This window comes from Rattus norvegicus, chromosome 2, assembly GCF_021556685.1.
Source record: "Rattus norvegicus strain SHRSP/BbbUtx chromosome 2, alternate assembly SHRSP_T2T, whole genome shotgun sequence".
Lineage (NCBI taxonomy): Eukaryota > Metazoa > Chordata > Mammalia > Rodentia > Muridae > Rattus > Rattus norvegicus.
In genome coordinates, this window is record NC_141535.1 from 150,824,847 (window position 1) to 150,843,158 (window position 18,312).

General features: G+C 40.9%; 1 non-coding gene and 1 pseudogene across 1 annotated transcript; one reads left to right on the forward strand and one right to left on the reverse strand.

Moving 5' to 3' along the window:
- Positions 1 to 3,801: 3,801 nt before the first annotated feature.
- Positions 3,802 to 3,932, reverse strand: LOC120101291 (small nucleolar RNA SNORA17). The gene has a single exon (XR_015679367.1). It is a non-coding gene; the product is annotated as a small nucleolar RNA SNORA17 (small nucleolar RNA).
- Positions 7,380 to 8,272, forward strand: Vom2r-ps74 (vomeronasal 2 receptor, pseudogene 74; annotated as a pseudogene).

The window sequence follows — 18,312 nt, forward strand, 5'->3', positions numbered from 1 at the left end:
TTGCCTCAAAAAATATAAGATATCTTGGGGGTACCTCTGATGAAGCAAATGAAGAAGTTATATAACACAAACTTTAAATCACTGAAGAAAGAAATTGAAGAAGATAACAGAACACAAAAAGGTCTCCCAAGCTCATAAAGTAGTAGGATTAATATAGTAAAAATGGCTACTCTTCTAAAAGCAATCGACACATTCAATATAATCCCCATCAAAATTGCAACAGAATTCTTCACAGACCTTGAAAGGACAATTTTCACATGGATATGCACAACAACAACAACAACAGGATAGCTAAACCAATCCTGAATAATAAAAGTTATTGGAAGGGGTTGGGGATTTAGCTCAGTGGTAGAGCGCTTGCCTAGGAAGCGCAAGGCCCTGGGTTCGGTCCCCAGCTCCGGAAAAAAAATTATTGGAATTATCACCATCACTGACCTCCAATTGTCCTACAGACCTATGGTAATAAAAACAGCATTATTGGTACAAAAACTGACGTGTTATTCAAAGGAATCAAACTGAAGATCCAAACATAAAGCCACTCAAAGGACACCTGATTTGTGTGTGTGTGTGTGTGTGTGTGTGTGTGTGTGTGTGTGTGTGTGTGTGTGTGTGTGTGTGTGTTTTCTAAGCCAGAAATACACATTGAAAAAAAGAAAGCATCTTCAACAATTGGTGCTGGTCAAACTTGATGGCTGCACATAGAAGAGTTCAAATATATCCATACTTAACACCCTACACAAACTCAGCTTCACATGTACAAGAAACCTCAACTAAAACTAAATATACTGAATCTACTAGAAGAGAAAGTAAGGAGTAGCCTTCAACTCGTTGGTAGAAAAAAAAAAGACTACAGAGAAACTTTCTCGGTTGTGTTCATTGCTGCTCTATCATTAACAGCCAGAAATTGGAAACAGTCTAGATGTACATTGTCATATAAATGACTCAGGAAAATGTCGTACATTGACACAAAAGAATATCACACAGCTGTTAAAAATAAAATTATGAAATCCACAGGTAAATGGATGGAGTTAGGAAAATCATTCGGGGTCAGGTAACCCAGATACAGTAAGACAAATATGGTAATCTATTTGCTTACTTGTAAATGTTGGTTTTTAATCCTTTACTGTGCATTGCTAAAAAGTCCTACAATCACAGCAGTTAGGCACTAACAGGGAAGGAAAGATCTCCCAAGGAAGAAAAAATAAAGTACATAATTATGTGAGGACGGGAGCAGGGTGGAGGTGGAATGGGGGTTTAAATGGGGGGAGGGGTAAAGGGGAGGTAAAGGAATGCAGAGGAGACAGCTAACAGTAAAAGCCATTTGAGAGTTCATTAAAAGAATTTACTGCCGCAGCAGAATCTTCAAACAAATACATCTATACGGAACCTAAATGGAATCAGGATAGTAACAGGGGAAATAAAATCCCAACTAGACATTTTTTGCTAGCAAGTGAAGCATCCAGTGCCAGAAATAGGTTACATCAAATTGAATTATTAGCTGAAGGGAAACCTTCAGATAAACTAGGCAATTGCCAAGGCTGTTTCTTGTCCTTTCCAGCTGATGGTAAGGCCCTCTTGCTGAAGAAACACCTATGTAATCTCAGTTAAGTATGGCAACATTGTGCTGGAGCCTGACTAGAGTCTCCACCCTACTGGTACTTAAAGGTATTCTGCATGCTACCCAAGGAGAAAGGTAAAAACCAACCCAGTTATAACCACTTCTATCTACAATGGAAACCTGCCTGCATGGTATGCTGATGCAGTAGTCACACTGTGCGAGTGACCAGCCATTCTCTGAGGAAATCTAAGGCCCACTCCATGAGATGGAGCCCATGCCTGACACTGTTCCAGTGGTCAAGAACCTGAAACTAGATAAGCCCAAGACCTAAGTGGACACATGTCCCCATCCCAATCCCAGAAGCTATCTTAACTCAATAACCACTTGCAAAAAAAAAAAAAGATTTAGTTTTCTCTAAGGGAATTTCACTGGGAAAGCAAACTACTCTTATGGGTAGACTGCATGCCCAACAGTAGATGCCAACAGAATGTAAACTCAACCACAACTTACAGATTCATTGTTTAATGATGTCCTGTCAGGACTTTTTAAAAAACTTGTTTTTATTATAAACACACACACACACACACACACACACACACACACACACACACACACTACCTACATAGTCTACATAACATATCTTCCAGTTTAGTATTTTTATAGGATTCCTGAGTGTGAGAATGAGTGGATCTCTGCATCTACATCTGCTTATTGCACTTTTTCTTGGACTCTTTTCCTTGTGTGTTTTGTTTTGTTCTATTCCAATGTGTTCGTTTTTAGTCTGTCTCATTTTATTCTGTTTTGTTTTATTAATTCCCTGGAAAGCTGTTTGCTTTCTAACAAGAGAGAAAGGAGATAGATATGGATTTGAAGGGAGGTGGGAAGAAACTGGGGAGGAGTAGAGGGGGAGGAAACTATAATCAGAATACATTAAATGACAAAAAAATTTTTTCAGCTTTTTCTTGGTTCTTTGTGAACCTCACATCATGTACCGCAATCCCACTCGTCTCCTCCTCTCATACCCACTCTCTCTTCTCATGTGGAAGCGGCAGTATCACAGTGTGTCACACAGTGTACCTTTTTGTACACATTTCTTTGCTTGCAAGTGTTACTGCAGTGACTCGTTAGTCTGGTATGAGGTTTCTGGCTTCCGCTACTCTGTATGGAACCTCACTGGGACTCCTCTTGAATATGCTGTTGTTGCCCTGTGTTGTGGAGATCTTTAGGACTGGCCCCTTCATCCACTCTAGCAGTTCATCAATGGGGTAGATATTGGTGTGGGTCCATTCAAAACCTTGGATCTGATAACTGAGGTATCAAAGGAATCTGAGCTGGTCAGCCCACCAGCCCTCCAGCTCTCCTGCTCTCTCACACTCATGGCCAGCTCACCCATACCCCACAACCAGGGCCATCTCTACCTTGTTGCCCAGGCAAGTGTTACAGCCCATGAAGGACAGGCACAGTTCTCCCACTCTCATGACTCTTAGATAAGCTCTCCTTCCTGCCATAGATAGTGAAGGACAAGGGAAGTGAGGAGGGCTTCTCTCTCTTGACTGCACTGCTACCTAGAAGACAAGAGGCAGGGCTGGCTCTGTGGCACTTATGCCCTCGGACCTGCTCACCTACAACTCCCACATCCAGGGACAGCTCTGCTTTGCTGCCCAGACAAGGTGTTGGCCCCACTCTCCTGAGTGCTGATGCAGCTGAGGTACAAGGCAAGCTCTCCTATGTACAGCAGCTGGGGCGGGTGAGGAGTGTCAGCTCTCCTGTTCTCATGCCCCTAAAGCCAACTATCCTATCCATGTGAGGGGTATGAGCAGTTCTGCACAGCCCCAGATATCAACAAGTCCTGGGACAACAACCCAGACCAGGGAGTGCCACCTGACCTTTAGAGGTAAGAGACTCCTGCTATGGCAGGGCCATGGACACAAATGTTGCAGCAGAGGCCAGGACCCCACCATGATCCCAGGTGGCATCACCAGCTACTCACGTCAGCTGTTCCTCGCTACCGTCAGGTTTCCAGTTCTGTCTTTCTTCATTATGCACACATCCTTCTGTTTCTCTTTCTCTTCCATTTCTCCATCACTTACTTGGTTCTCTTAGTGGTACATGAAGAATCTTGACTGTTTGGGTGGTCTCAGGTATGGTCTCAGGAGTGCTATACCCCACTGATGCACTCTGACCACCCCCAGGCCTGTGCTATGCCTGACTGGTGGTCATTTCAGGCTTTCTTTCTTTCAGGGAATGTTAGGCTACTAATCATTCAGAGGTTCACAATTTAGAACACTGAGCATAGACCTAGCCTCTCTCTTTTCTGCCACCTACTGGCATATATGTGAACAGCAGCCACGCCTCCAATGCTTCTAGGGGCAGTTTTTTTAAAAAATGAAAATAATTAACAGTTAACAACAAAAACTGAAATCCAGTCCCTGAGTTATATTAGCTGTATGGACTCAGCAGTCTCATGTAGCCAGGGGTTACTGTATAGAACAATACAGATCTGTGAACCATCTATCATTCCAGAAAGGTCAGAGCTGCTTAACCTGAAATATGTAATATCTTCCGTGACTTTGAACCTACTCCCTGCATGGTGAACTACTGCATGAATAGATCTTGACATTTTTTCTTTTGAATCTGCAAGCCAATTTGAGCATGGGTGCTCATGTTTTACATGGAAAAAGAGAATAAAGCGTCACTGCCAAATGTTTTGGAATCCTTTTTCTAATTAAAATAATAGAAAACAGTTGAAACTTGGCAATTTTCTATTTTTATATTTCAATACAGTATCACCACGCTTACTTTTTCTTAACTTCTCTCTAGAATTAGTGTTATATTTGTATTTTGGAGTTGCTTCAAATATAGTTGGTTCCACCCAAGTCAGGGAGATTAAGTCTCCAGAGACAGGAGGAAATGCCAAAGATCTGAGTTAGGTGATCAAGGCTTTTGGGGTCAAGACCAATGCTAGAAAAGCATTTCTCATTTGTGTTACATAAGCAGACAATACATTGAGTGACTTTAGAGTTAGCTTAAGAAAATGCAAGTACAGGAAAGGAATATACTTGGTGTTATTGTTATCATTGGTCATGTGAAAGGACCCAGAATATTTCTCCTAGGTCTTTCCCTTTCCCACACAGCTAAAGTGAACACACCAGGCATTCTCTTCATGTCCTTGTTTCAAATGCATTGCCTTATCATTGTTTCCACAGTTCTTTCTGGAAGGAAACTTTCTGGGAAAAAATTTCTGTATTCTGCCCCATCAGAGGGAGTTCATGGTTTTCTTACACAGGCCACCACTGTAGTTGAATGCAAACTTTGTGAGCATCTACTAATACATCAGCAGTATATGTTTATTAATTATGGATGATTACATAGGCTCATATTTTGGTTTGCTTTTCTGTTTGTTTTTGAGATATAAGCTCATATGATCGAGATAGAGTTAGAGATAGATATAAGGGCCAGGCTAATTTCAAATTTACAGTCTCCTCTTTAGCCTTCCACATTCTAGGATTGCAGGTATGTGTCACCAAGCATAACCCAGAGAAGACATCCTACCCCTCTTTGAAATAAGAACACACCCTCCAATTTAGACATAAACAAATTTATGATTGCTACACTTCCAATTTTTAAAACACACCTCTAGGCATCTAATATAAAAATATGGATGTCTGGGAAGATGGCTTTGTGGATAAAAAGTACTTTTCCTGAAAATGTGAGACCTGAGGACCTAATATTCTATGCCCACATAAAAAGTCAAATGTGGCTATATATTCCTGTAACCCCAACATTGGAGGAAAGGCAGAGACATGTAGATGTAGATGCTGAGAGCTTCCTGGCCAAAATAATGAGTTTCAGGTCCAGTGGGAGAGCCTTACATCAAGACAACAAGGTGGACAGCATTAAAAAGAAAACACATAAGGTCTTGCTCTGGCCTCTGCGTGCACATATACAAGTGCGCACTCACATGAATGCCCCGTGCACAATACAGCTCATGCATGCACACACAGTAAATGAATAAATTAATTAAGATAAATTCAAAATGTAAATGGATACCTGTATTTACTACTGTAAATTCATTTAACTAGAAAATATCCACGTGCTACACCTCTCTACTTCCCCTACATTTTCCCAATTTTCCCTAAGGTCTTTTGCTCTTTTTCTTCATTTCTATTAGCCATTTGTGGCATGTGTTTGACTTTAATAAAATGACAGGAATAAACCATTGTTTAAATATCTCTACTCCACTGAAAATAATATCTTTCACGTTTTCAAGATGATTTTAGGGGAGATAGGTTTCCCCAGAGGAAAAGATTTATCAAATGCTCTCATCTCCAGAGTGTCATGGGCAAAGAGCCTAGTTTGGTAAAATTTCTTTCTAGACTCTCCTGAGGAGTGCTTCTATATATTCCATTATCCAAGGTTCACTGGGTACTTGTACTTCAGGAAGTCTCACGGAACTCCAAATCAGAACTTTCTTAGATTCACAGGGTTGAAGACACTTTAGGACTTTGTCTCATCCATTGATTTTTTTTTATTGCTAGCTTCACTGTTTCGTGTGTGCAGAAGCATGTCCTCTGGGCACCAGTAAGCAGATTTGTCACAGGGAATCGTATGTCTGCTATGTGCAGATGGATGAGTCAGAAAATCCATTTGGAGGTGGACATATTTTGGTGATATGAAGTCAAGATTAAACACATGTTGGCCAATACGTCATTGGAAGTTCTTTTGATAAATTGTTTGTAAATAGTGTATGAAAAATCATGAAAACTCATCAAATTATTGAACATTCTGTGAGATGTGAAATAAGCTACAGTATGAACTCTCATTTCCAAAGCAGCTAAAGTTGGGGAAGACCTACACACATGAAACTAAAAAGGATGATAACTGGTGACATTTGTGAAATATGAAATATGAATAAACTCATAAAGTCTTTATAAATACTAACTATAGCTGGGGAAAACTTACCTGAATATCTTAATGATCTACACACGGAAAGCGCACACACAGTGCAGCCGCTGCTGGTGACTTCTATGACAGCCTGTGCAGTTGGAGGCTTGGGTTGTGGGTTTTATTGGCACAGGTTAATTTTTATTTCTACTTTCTGCTAAAAGAGGACAGTTGCACTTGTCTATTGACAAACGGCCCTCAAGAGCAATTGATTCTTTTAAAACATTGTGGGAAAAACGAGTACTGTAACCAAAGCAACTCCCTAGTGTCAGGTCTGCATAGAATTCCAGCCACAGAAGTCAGTACAGCATGATAAAAGGGGAGTCCAGTCTTTCCCTGAACCCTTGAATGACTATTAACATAAATTCATTTCATTGACTAACATAAACGCAGCCAAGTAGTGTTTTCATGTTCACCAATGCTTTCTTTTAGACTCTAAAGCATCCAGACTGACTCCCCTTCTTAGCCTCAGAGAAGATGGTTGCTAGATTTGTTTCCCTTCTTACCTTATCCTCTCTACCCACTCAGATTTGCATATAGAGTTGGAAATATCTAAATGCTATATTATTTTTTACTATATATTTTTACTATAATATTTTTTACTATGAGGAGATATTGAATGAAATATTAAAAGACAGGGATTTAAACAACATTGTGCAAATCAAAATCTTGTTGACTGTTTTTACCTTAGTAGTTATTCATCTCATTGAAGATTGTTTTAAGCTTTATGGAGAAGAAAAAGAAGCATGGTAGTGTAAAAGACCAACTCATAAAAGGCTGAAATGGAGAAGAAAGGCTAAATTCCTAAAATTAAATGTAACTCTCAATCTTTAGAGATATCTGCACTTTGTCAATGTCAGTCAAGTGGAATGTCATCCATGTAACGAAGTTCCTCACTTGTGAGGAGGCCCTGGCGTTCACCCTCGTCATCCTTTCCATATTTGTGCACTTGTGGTCTTGGCAGTCACTGTTGTGTACGTGATCCACAGACACACTCCACTGGTGAAAGCCACTGACTGGGAGCTCAGCTTCCTCAGATGTCTTTGGTTATCATGGTGCTCTCATCCATGCTGTTCATAGACAAGCCATGCAATTGGACCTGCATGGCCCGCCAGGTCACTCTGGCACTGGGCTTTTGCCTTTGTCTGGCTTCCATTCTTGGAAAGACTACTTCACTCTTTTTTGCCTACAGGATTTCCAAATCCAAAACCTGGCTTATATCCATGCATCCCATTTATCAATAACTCATTGTGCTGATCTGTATTGTAGGGGAGATTGATGTATGCACAACTTACTTGATACTGAAGCCTCCAAGGATGGTCAAGAACATTGAACCTCAGAATGTAAAGATCATCTTTGAATGCAATGAAGGTTCTATAGAGTTTCTAGGATTGATATCCTTCTGGCTCTGCTGTGTTTTCTTAAACCTTTGTGGCTTGCTAGCTGCCAGATAACTATTATGAAGGGAAATGTATCACTTTTGGGATGCTGGTCTTTTTCATTGTCTGGATCTCTTTTGTTCCTGCTTACTTAAGCACCAAAGGTAAATTAAAAGTGATTGTGGAAATATTTGCTATTTAAGCATCCAACTATGGCTTGTTAGGCTGTCTATTTCATCCCAAGTGCTTCATTGTCTTGCTTAGGTCAAATAGGAACATGGATGAAACTGTTGGTGGAGGAGTCCCCACTGTTGACAGGAGCACCCAGCTGACCTCAGCCTCTGTGAGCAGTGAGCTTAACAACACCTCAGCGTCGACTGTTCTGGATGAGCAGAGCTGTGAGCTCCCCGTGGCCAGCAAAGCCGGATGACAACCTGGCTCAGTCTTCCTTTTGCATTGCTTCTGGAGCAGCTGCTTATGCTGTGGGATTAGGCCTTTCACAATGTACTTTTTTTTATTATTATTAACTTGAGTATTTCTTATATACATTTCGAGTGTTATTCCCTTTCCCGGTTTCCGGGCAAACATCCCCCTCCCCCCTCCCCTTCCTTATGGGTGTTCCCCTCCCAACCCTCCCCCCATTGCCGCCCTCCCCCCAACAGTCTAGTTCACTGGGGGTTCAGTCTTAGCAGGACCCAGGGCTTCCCCTTCCACTGGTGCTCTTACTAGGATATTCATTGCTACCTATGAGGTCAGAGTCCAGGGTCAGTCCACGTATAGTCTTTAGGTAGTGGCTTAGTCCCTGGAAGCTCTGGTTGCTTGGCATTGTTGTACATATGGGGTCTCGAGCCCCTTCAAGCTCTTCCAGTTCTTTCTCTGATTCCTTCAACGGGGGTCCTATTCTCAGTTCAGTGGTTTGCTGCTGGCATTCGCCTCTGTATTTGCTGTATTCTGGCTGTGTCTCTCAGGAGCGATCTACATCCGGCTCCTGTCTTCTTTGCTTCATCCATCTTGTCTAATTGGGTGGCTGTATATGTATGGGCCACATGTGGGGCAGGCTCTGAATGGGTGTTCCTTCAGTCTCTGTTTTAATCTTTGCCTCTTTCTTCTCTGCCAAGGGTATTCTTGTTCCCCTTTTAAAGAAGGCGTGAAGCATTCACATTTTGATCATCTGTCTTGAGTTTCACAATGTACTTTTAATGTAGTGAATAAAGTCTTAGTCTGTAAAGCTACCATTTAGAAGGTAACATAATAGGGCATAATTGAAATTAGAAATATTTCCATTAGAATATTTCATTGGGTCTTTAGAGCAGACACGTAAGATAAGCAGTAGAGTAGGATATGACAGATAGGACTTATCAGAAGTGATAAGAAAAGGCTCAGTAGCATAGTAACAAAACTTACTTTCTTCCTTAGCCCCTATTGTTTTAGGAGAGTCTTCTGAAGGCTCAACTGGGGACTGGCTAGATCAGAGTAGCATTCGGCAATATCTGTGAGAAAATGTCTAGATTTCTGATTGATTGGAGGGGGAGCAGTATAGGTGGAACCATCCCTGAGCAGGTGGTCCGAGGCTGAGAGCGGACAGTGTCCCTCTGTCATTTCTGCTTCAATTTCCCACCTTAAGCTCCTGTCCTGATTTTTCTCAAGGGTGGATTGTGACCTGAAGGCATAGATCAGGTAAACCCTTTCCTCTCCAAGGCTTTTGTCAGGCTTTCTTTTCACAGCAACAGAGAGCAAAGTGGAAAACCTTTCAAACTGATTCTGTCTTCAATAGCTGCCACCTGGTCCCTTCTTGCCCACATTCTTCCAGTAGAAGCCAAATTGTCTGATTGTCCCTTTAATATCTCAACAATATTTTACTTATCCATTCCTCCATCCACCCCACCCTACCTTGAGAGCTTGGAAGTTTTGCACAAAGAAAGCATCGTTCCCCACTTTTATGTTCTTTCTCTTCTTTTCTCCCTTGTCCTCTTCCATTGTTGTCATTATCACTATATTACAACTTATTTTGTGAAAGAAACTTGAGCTGTATCCACCATCTGTCTCTATCTTTGTAACTCTAACACCTAAACTGTATCTTGCTGATCAATCTCCAGATGGATGGATGAATATTTATTGGTGTAGCTGACCCATGACCCTGCACAGCATGGGAGGATTGTATCAATGAGAGACAGGGAGGAAAAGATTGGCTTCTAAAGCACAGGATGTGCTGAGGATGGGAGGTGAGAGGAGGCAGGCTCCTCTCCTGAATGGTCCACCGTAAGCAGTGACTCAGGATGCTGCTAGGCTTTTGTTTTTTCTTTCTTTGTTTTTGTTTTTGTCTTTTTTGGGGGGGGGTTGACATTTTTTTCTTTTATTGGAATTTTTTATTTACATTTCAAATGTTATTCCCTTTCCCACTTTCCTCTCCAGAAACCCGCTGCTATGTCCTCCTGCTTCTGTAACGGTGGTCCCCTACCCACTCCCTCCCACCTTCCTGCCCTGACATTCCCCTACACTAGGACATCAAGTCTTGACAGGACCAAGGGCCTCTCCCACTGATGCCCGACAAGGCCATCCTCTGCTATATATGCAGATGGAGCCATAGGTCCATCCCTGTATTCTCTTAGGATGGTGGTTTAGTTCCTGGGAGCTCTGGGGGGATCTGGTTGGTTGATATTGTTGTTCTTATGCGGTTGCAAACCCCTTCAGCCCCTTTAGTCCTTTCTCTAATTCCTCCATTGGGTACACACACACACACACACACACACACACACACACAACACAACACAACACACACTCTCAGTTCAACCATTGGCTTCAAGCATCTGCCTCAGTATTTGTCAGACTCTGGCAAAGCCTCTCAGGAGACAGCTATGTCAGGCTCCTGTCAGCATGCACTTCTTGGCCGCTAGGTTTTTTTACTTGGCCATTCTCGTCCTTCTGTCTCTGCACAATGGTATTTGTGAGCTTCATTACAAACTGCCTTTCCTTATAGCTGCTGGTAGGTTTTGCTAATGAGAAGACCCTGGGGATTGCAGGTGAAAAGAAAGGTTATAAGTGCCATAGCTCACCCTCTCATCTGCAGCGACTCTCCCATGATAGACGTCATGAAGTACCCATATTGTTTGTTGTATGGCAGATTTTCCCACCAGTATCACATCATCTTGGACTTTGTCTCTTATACCTATGGCAACCAGAGCAGAACAATACAAGGGCTAGCCAGGTCTATGGAATGGTAATGGAACTGAGGGCACTCTTCAGGAGGTAGAGGAAGAAGAGGATCTGAAGACTTCAACGGAAACTCTCCTCATTCAGCTCCAAGTGATCTTCAGAGACACAATGGGAAGTGAAGGTTAAACTTGAAAAGGGGACTTCATGGTGCAGATTCCATCAAGTGCCCATTCATGATGGAGTGGGACTTTCTAGTGATGCAGCTGTCTGGGATTCACGCACACGCCTGTGAGTTAATCCCTTACCTATATTCCATAAGGAAGTTCAATAAATCCCTTGACCTCACCAAATTGGACCTTGGTGGATTCATACTGTGGCCTGCTATGGAGTAATGAATGTTTACTTGCATTTCCCTGGGAAAAGCTAACAAAACACATCCCTTTCGTCTTCTACGTTCAGACCCGACTGTACAACAGCTTCTTAGCTGCAGGTGCGTCACCATCCTGTGGCACATGCTTTCACTTTGCCAACTCATGTCAGTTTTCTCTGTTTAAGTTTCCTTCTCATTAAATAATCTGGTATTTGCTGTGGGATCCTGATTCATGCAGTGAGCCAAGTCGCTTACGTTTTGTGATATCCCTATCTTTGATATACTATATAGTGCATTTCTGCTGACTAAATAGATTTTTAGTAGCAAAGAGTGGTAATTAATTTAACTACCATCCAAAAACTAACCCCAAACCCCTGAAGGCAGAATAGGTAGAGAAATTGAGATCTACTCGCTCAATGAGATGCTGTAAAGCAATCCTTTAGGACAGAGCTGCTTTGTGGATAACGAGACGGAAAGAGTGGAAGTGATTTGAAGTTGGGAAGGCTAATCATGTAAGCAGGAGAGAGAAATGGCTTGGGCCAGGACCAGAGCTCTCAACAGCATGGCAGGTTGAGCATGACCACATCAGAATTGCTGATGTATTTTGACAGTTGGCAGCTGCACATTTAAAGCCTATGTTCAAAAGATATCTGATGTGTAAGCATTGACCAGCACTTCCAAAAATGATCTCATTGTAAACTGGCTTTTACTGCTCTTGGAAATGCTATCTAAAAAGGACATGATTTAAGCTGATAATCTGTATACATGGAAAATAATCTCAAGGTTGTTTCACTAATAATTGAAAAACAAATGAAAAGGAAAATCCAAATCTTTAAGCTAGATGTGGTAGTGCAGCCTGATAATCCTAGCTCTTTTGAAGTTGAGAGAGGTTGGCGAATTCTAGATTACTCTGAACTATATAGTGAGACCCTGTATAGAAAAACTAACAAATACATTTTGGGGTTTAGACCTATTTTTGCTTCTGCTTATGTCATAATTCTTTTTTAAATGCTGCTTTGGAAGTCAGCTGTCTTGATGGGGTTTTAAGGAAGTGGTGTGTATAAGATATGGTCCCCTTCCTGTTTCTAAATGAGTGCAGCTAGCCCAGACACGTATCCCTTGTGATTCATACACAGTGGCTTGTAAAACAACTGCAGAATATCTTTGAGTCACTTAAAGATCTGATGTGCAAAACAACTTAGTTAAACCAGTGCATGTCCTTCTCATGCCGCTGTCTCAGTTTGCTATCATTGCTCTGATAAACACCTGGACTAAAATCAAGTTGGGATGGAAAGGGTTTATTTCAGCTTATTGCTTCCAGTCCATCATGAAGGAAAGTCGTGGCCAGAACTGAAGGCAGGAACCTTCAGGCAGGAACTAAAGCAGACCCCATGGAGGGAATGATGTGGACTGAATTACTCCTCTTGGCTTGGTTAGCCTGCTTTTTATACAAACTAGTCCCACCTGCACAGGGATATCACTACCCGTAATGAGGTGAGCCCTCACACAGCAATCATTAATCCAAAAAAAAAAAAATAACCATAGTCTTGCCTATAGGCCAATCTGGTGGAAACATCTTCTCAATTGAGATTCCTTCTTCCCAGATGACTTTAGCTTATGTCAAGTTGAAAAAAAAATAAAAAACCCAACAACACCTACCTGAAATACCTCCCCAAGATGGCAACATTGATTCCTATCTTTTCTTTTGAGGCTTTCCTCTGTGATGCCTATATTTGTGCCTGCTAATTTAAGATTAATCACAAGGCTTCCTTAAAGTACAACAACACTCACTTCGTTATCAGACTTTTAAAGTAAATCATTCCATAGTGTTTAAATATTGATCAGGAGGCTAGTATTCTTAGTCATGTTCTTGACTGGAGAGATCGTGACATATGTCTTTGGAGTCTTAATCTTAGGACTTGTAGGAAACAACAGAGCATACTGGCTAAAAACAAGGAGTTAAGAAAATATACTATGAGATCAGTAGTTTCTTTCTTTGCTGTGAAATGCTGCTTTAGCTCTCTGAGTATGAATCTAGTAAATACTCAACATTCAATAATTAACTGTTAGTTAATTATACTTTTTTTTACAGTAGAAAGAATTTTACGGCTATTCCAATTAATAGAAGATAGTTGCATCTTGTGCCTGTCCATCCGAGGCCCATGAGTTTCAGGGATTTGAAGTTCCAGTTGGGGTAGTAAGCTCTCCTGTTTCCTGATAGTTAACTGTGCTTCTGGTACACATAATCACTGAAATCAGAATCCAGCAAACACCATTTCCCTTTCCCACACCCCAACACCCCTACACATATAGTAAACTAGATAGTTGACCACTCCAATATGGCTCTTAGAACAGTCCTTTCTCCATTATTCACCAGTTAGTCTATCTGCAACTTGTAACCACAGAACTTGTCACTTACCCTGTCTTCTTTTTTGATATTGAACTCTACTCCACCTCTTATTTCTTTCCATATTTCCACTGCTTCATAATGCATCTTCAGTGTTAAGGACAGTGCCTGGTGAATGATATATTCTCTCAGATACTATCTACTAAGGTGAAATAGCAAATTCTGTGGCTCCTCTCTTAAGCCATCAGCACACTTACAAATGATGGCAGCCATCTTTGTATGGTCCATTTGTCTTTACCATGCTGTGTACACTGGACAGCTTGCTCTGCAGCAAGAGTCATCTTGGGCTCTTATCTGACTTTGCCACTTCATTGTTAAATTCCTGCAAGGCTGCTGCTCGCCCTGCTTTTGTTCTCTGTTTATCTTTTCTTTAGACTCCTCTCTCACCCTTTGTGATTTTCCATCCCTCAGATTATACAATTCCCTGAACTCATCATCTCTGAGAAATAGTTGCCTCTAATTCCTGGGACATTCCATCTTTTTCAGTAAACTTCCCTAAAAGAGCATAGCATGCGTCTCTTCTGCATAGAAGCTTTCTTGCCAACATTTCTCAAAGACGTTGGCATTGGGTACATCCCTGGGAACTGCTATGGCTATGGTGCCTCTGATACTAATGTTTACCATCTCATATTGCAACATTCTTTGGAAGAGCACTCTAAACCCAGGCCGTTCTGCATTCTTCATCTCTGTTTCTTATTCCCAGGAGAGGACCTGACACATGATAGGTAATGAATAAATGCTTTCTGAATATCACCGGATGGTGTCAGGTAGCTATTGAACTCAGGAGTGTCTTGGGTCATTTGTAATCAAGACACAGAGGGAACTGCACATAATTACTGTTTGCTCATTTTAAAGTTTCTAAGTCATACTGGCATCCACTTGTACTTATGTCCATGGTTATGGCTATATTAAAGCATTTTCAAACATGGTCCTGCTTTCCGTGAGTGAGATAATACTGTAAACCAGGGTGTCTTACATATTGTCCACTGCTAAACTATTTTTACCAAGGAAGTTCTTATATCACACAATTCTATAGGTCTATAAAATAGGTATACAACTTAAACAGTTATAGTAATAAATCATAACTGAATACATTTTGAAAATTCTTAATTTAATTTCACCATTTTAAAAACAAATGCAGCCAAATCAGTAAGATAGATGCACTTGTTTATTTTTACATAAATAATTAAATCTCATCTGATTATTTGAGACTAAATCTTCCAGAGTTTTTAGATTGATATTTTGATTTTATAATTGCCAAAACTAATAATTGCCAAAATTCCCTCATAGAAGTACATTGCTTGAAATGGCAGAAGGATGTTTCAGAAATTGTTAGAAATTTTGTTCTAATTACAAGACAAATTCCATTTAATATTTTATGATATGAAGTCAGGAATGCAAGTAACAATTTTTTAAAAACCAAATATCCTAATATAATACAGTCCAATGATATATTAATGTTGACATCCACATGATGAAGAATTATTGGTTGAAGAATTTTAAGTATTTGTCTACCATTACTAAACCATTATGTTTCTATAAGAACAAAAAACATTTGATGTATAATAAGAACACTGCAAGTTTTAACCTGTGATAGTCTGAAATTTGAGCAGGGGCATTTCAAACTGTCTTTGTAGGTGTTTTGAAACAAGAAAGCATATGCACTGCAAATGTGTATGCTGTTTGTGCAAAGTCAAGATGCAGCCAAGGTGTGTGGTGAAGCACAGACCCTGTTAGAAACTCCTGGGTTTAGTACATGTCTTTATTAAGTTTTGATTGCTGCTCATTCAGAAAACTTATACTGTTGCCAATTTTTGAACTCTCACATTCAGTTACATGACGAAATGATGTCTCAACACAGTTTAAGAAGCTCTATCATAGAGGCATGTGAATCTCTGCGAGTTTAAATCCATCCTGGTATATATACTTAGTGAGTTCCAGGTCAGCCAGGACCACATAGTGATACCCTGTTTCAGGAGACAGAAGCTATATATATTGTGGGCTGGTAAGATGGATCAATGATTAAATGTGTTTGTTGCCAAACCTGATGGCCTGAATTCAATCCCTAGGGCCCAAGCGATGGAGGGAAAGAATTGACTTCTCCAAGTTGTCCTCTAACTTGCACCTGTGTGCAGTGCCATGCAAACTCTCACACTGGTGTACACACACGCACACACACACACACACACACACACACACACACACACACACACAAGTTTTATTTTTTAAAAGTAGTAGCTATGGTGTAAATACCATTATGGAATCAAAAGTGCCATGCTTCTAGAAACAAAGTCTCAGGTCTATAAGTCAAACCACCACAGACCACAATTGTTTATCAAAGTAAATATAGCATTTTGTCAGCTGAGAATCTTCCATCTAGGCCTAGGCTGTTGCTAGGAAAACTGGCCTAACATGAGGCTCTACAAAGCAGAAAGACCAAAATACTCTCCACACCCATGGCATTCAGTGCTCATAGCAGCAGTTTTGGCCCTAAATTAACCTCTGAATCAGTATTTTGTGTTCCTCCAATCCATACCTTTGCCAAATTTGGGGTATAAGATTATGGGATTTCTCAGTTTGCTGCCTATGAAATGCTACAATCACTGGTAGTACACGTACGCACACACATACACACACACACACACACACACACACACACACACACACTTCTTCCAGTTCTTCCCAGGTTTATAATACATTAGAACACAAGTCACAGAGTAAAAAAGGACCAGCAGCACATCTTTATTATGCAAGATACTAAGTTCATGGTACAGCTTATTTGACTCTCAGGGTGAGAGTCAGAAGTGTTCTTAAATCTGATTCCAAGAAATACATAGACTTACTACCCAGCTATATGCAGGCAACATAGGACTGGGACATTTGGTCTCCCTATGTGAGGAGATTCTTAGGAGAAACTTAGATCTTGAGGAACAAGGAAAACTCCTACCTCTGGTTCTCAGAAAATGATGGAGAAAGTGTCTGGATTCAGATGTGGTGCTCCCCTTTCCCTTGAGAGTGAAGCAGTAACAAAGGCCAAGGATGTGACACTTGAACTCCTTTAGGATGTTGGGAATCAGTGGAGAAGAACATTCCCACTTAGCACCAAGCACACGACAGGACTCAGATGACACTCTGTTGTAATCAGTGAGAAGTATGTTAGGAAGTGCTACCATTCCATGAGTGAATCTTATTCCTTTCAATGTCCTATAGTTGCCTGATATATGTTTGTATGGATAACTATACAGTGATTTAACAGCATAATGAGAGCTTGTTCATGGGTGCCTTGCCACTCGCTGTGTCTTGTAAAGGTTAGATAAATGCTCTACATTATTTCTTACCTATATTTCAAAACTGCCCATTGGTTTCTAAAGATTCTGAGCCATGAACTGTGGAAAAGAGAACTTTTCTTCATAAAGTTGATTTGGTTTGATTTTAAACTGTACTTGTCTTCCATACCTCTCATTCAGAGCTTAGTATAGACATGGCTGAAGTAGGAACTTCTGGTTTCTTTGGAAAGTCAGTTATATCAAATGACGTTTTGCTGAGGCACACAGGTAAAAGAAGATTTTGATGAAGAAGATATGTGAAAGAATGTTTTGCTGAAGTAAACACAGCGGAAAGCATATTTTGCTCTAGGACACAGGTAAAAGGATGTATGATGAAGGAATATACATATGACCCCACCCATCGTGGGTGCTAGAGCATTGGTTTGTCTTACTGTAGCTTGCTATTCTTTGCTAACGACATGCATGTGTTGGTTCAGCTCACACTGTGCTGCAGAGCTCCACTTGAATAAACTCACCAAAGGACTTCTCATGAGGTTCCTGAAACTTCTTGCCACTTGTGCAGCCTTGGGCTGGTTGGTGAGCCTTGCACTTTCTTCTGGATTAAATCGCCCTTACTGGTTCCTGTGTGGTGTCTGCTGAAACAACTGGACTGCAGCTGCTAATTGTTATTTGGTGTTTGCTAATGAACTGAATGGCTGGTATCCTGACAAGGAAGATTGAACTAGTCCCCAAAGAAGTATTTCTAAGCAGGTCTACTTCTCCCATGTCCTAATAAGTTTTCTTTTCCACTATCTCTGGTGGATGGTGGGCTAGAGAAGAGGTTGAACCCTTGTTAAAATGTATGCTGGAAAAATGTTTGCCTACAGTTTGCCTTACTGTGTTAACATATTTAAAAGGCAGAGTGATAGAGACTCTGGATTTAAAATCCTGAACAACTTAATAATAGCATGCTCCCTATTTTATTGATTCTTTGTGAGTTTCCCATCATGCACCTCAGTCATGCTCATCCTCCTATCACCTCATATCAGTCCTCTACACTTGCAGTTTCCCCCAAAAATAACACACACACACACACACATACACACACACATACACACACATACACACACATACACACACACATACACACACACATACACACACACACACACACACACACACACACACACACACGTCCCAGAGTCTATGCCCCTCTCCACACATCTTCACTTGCA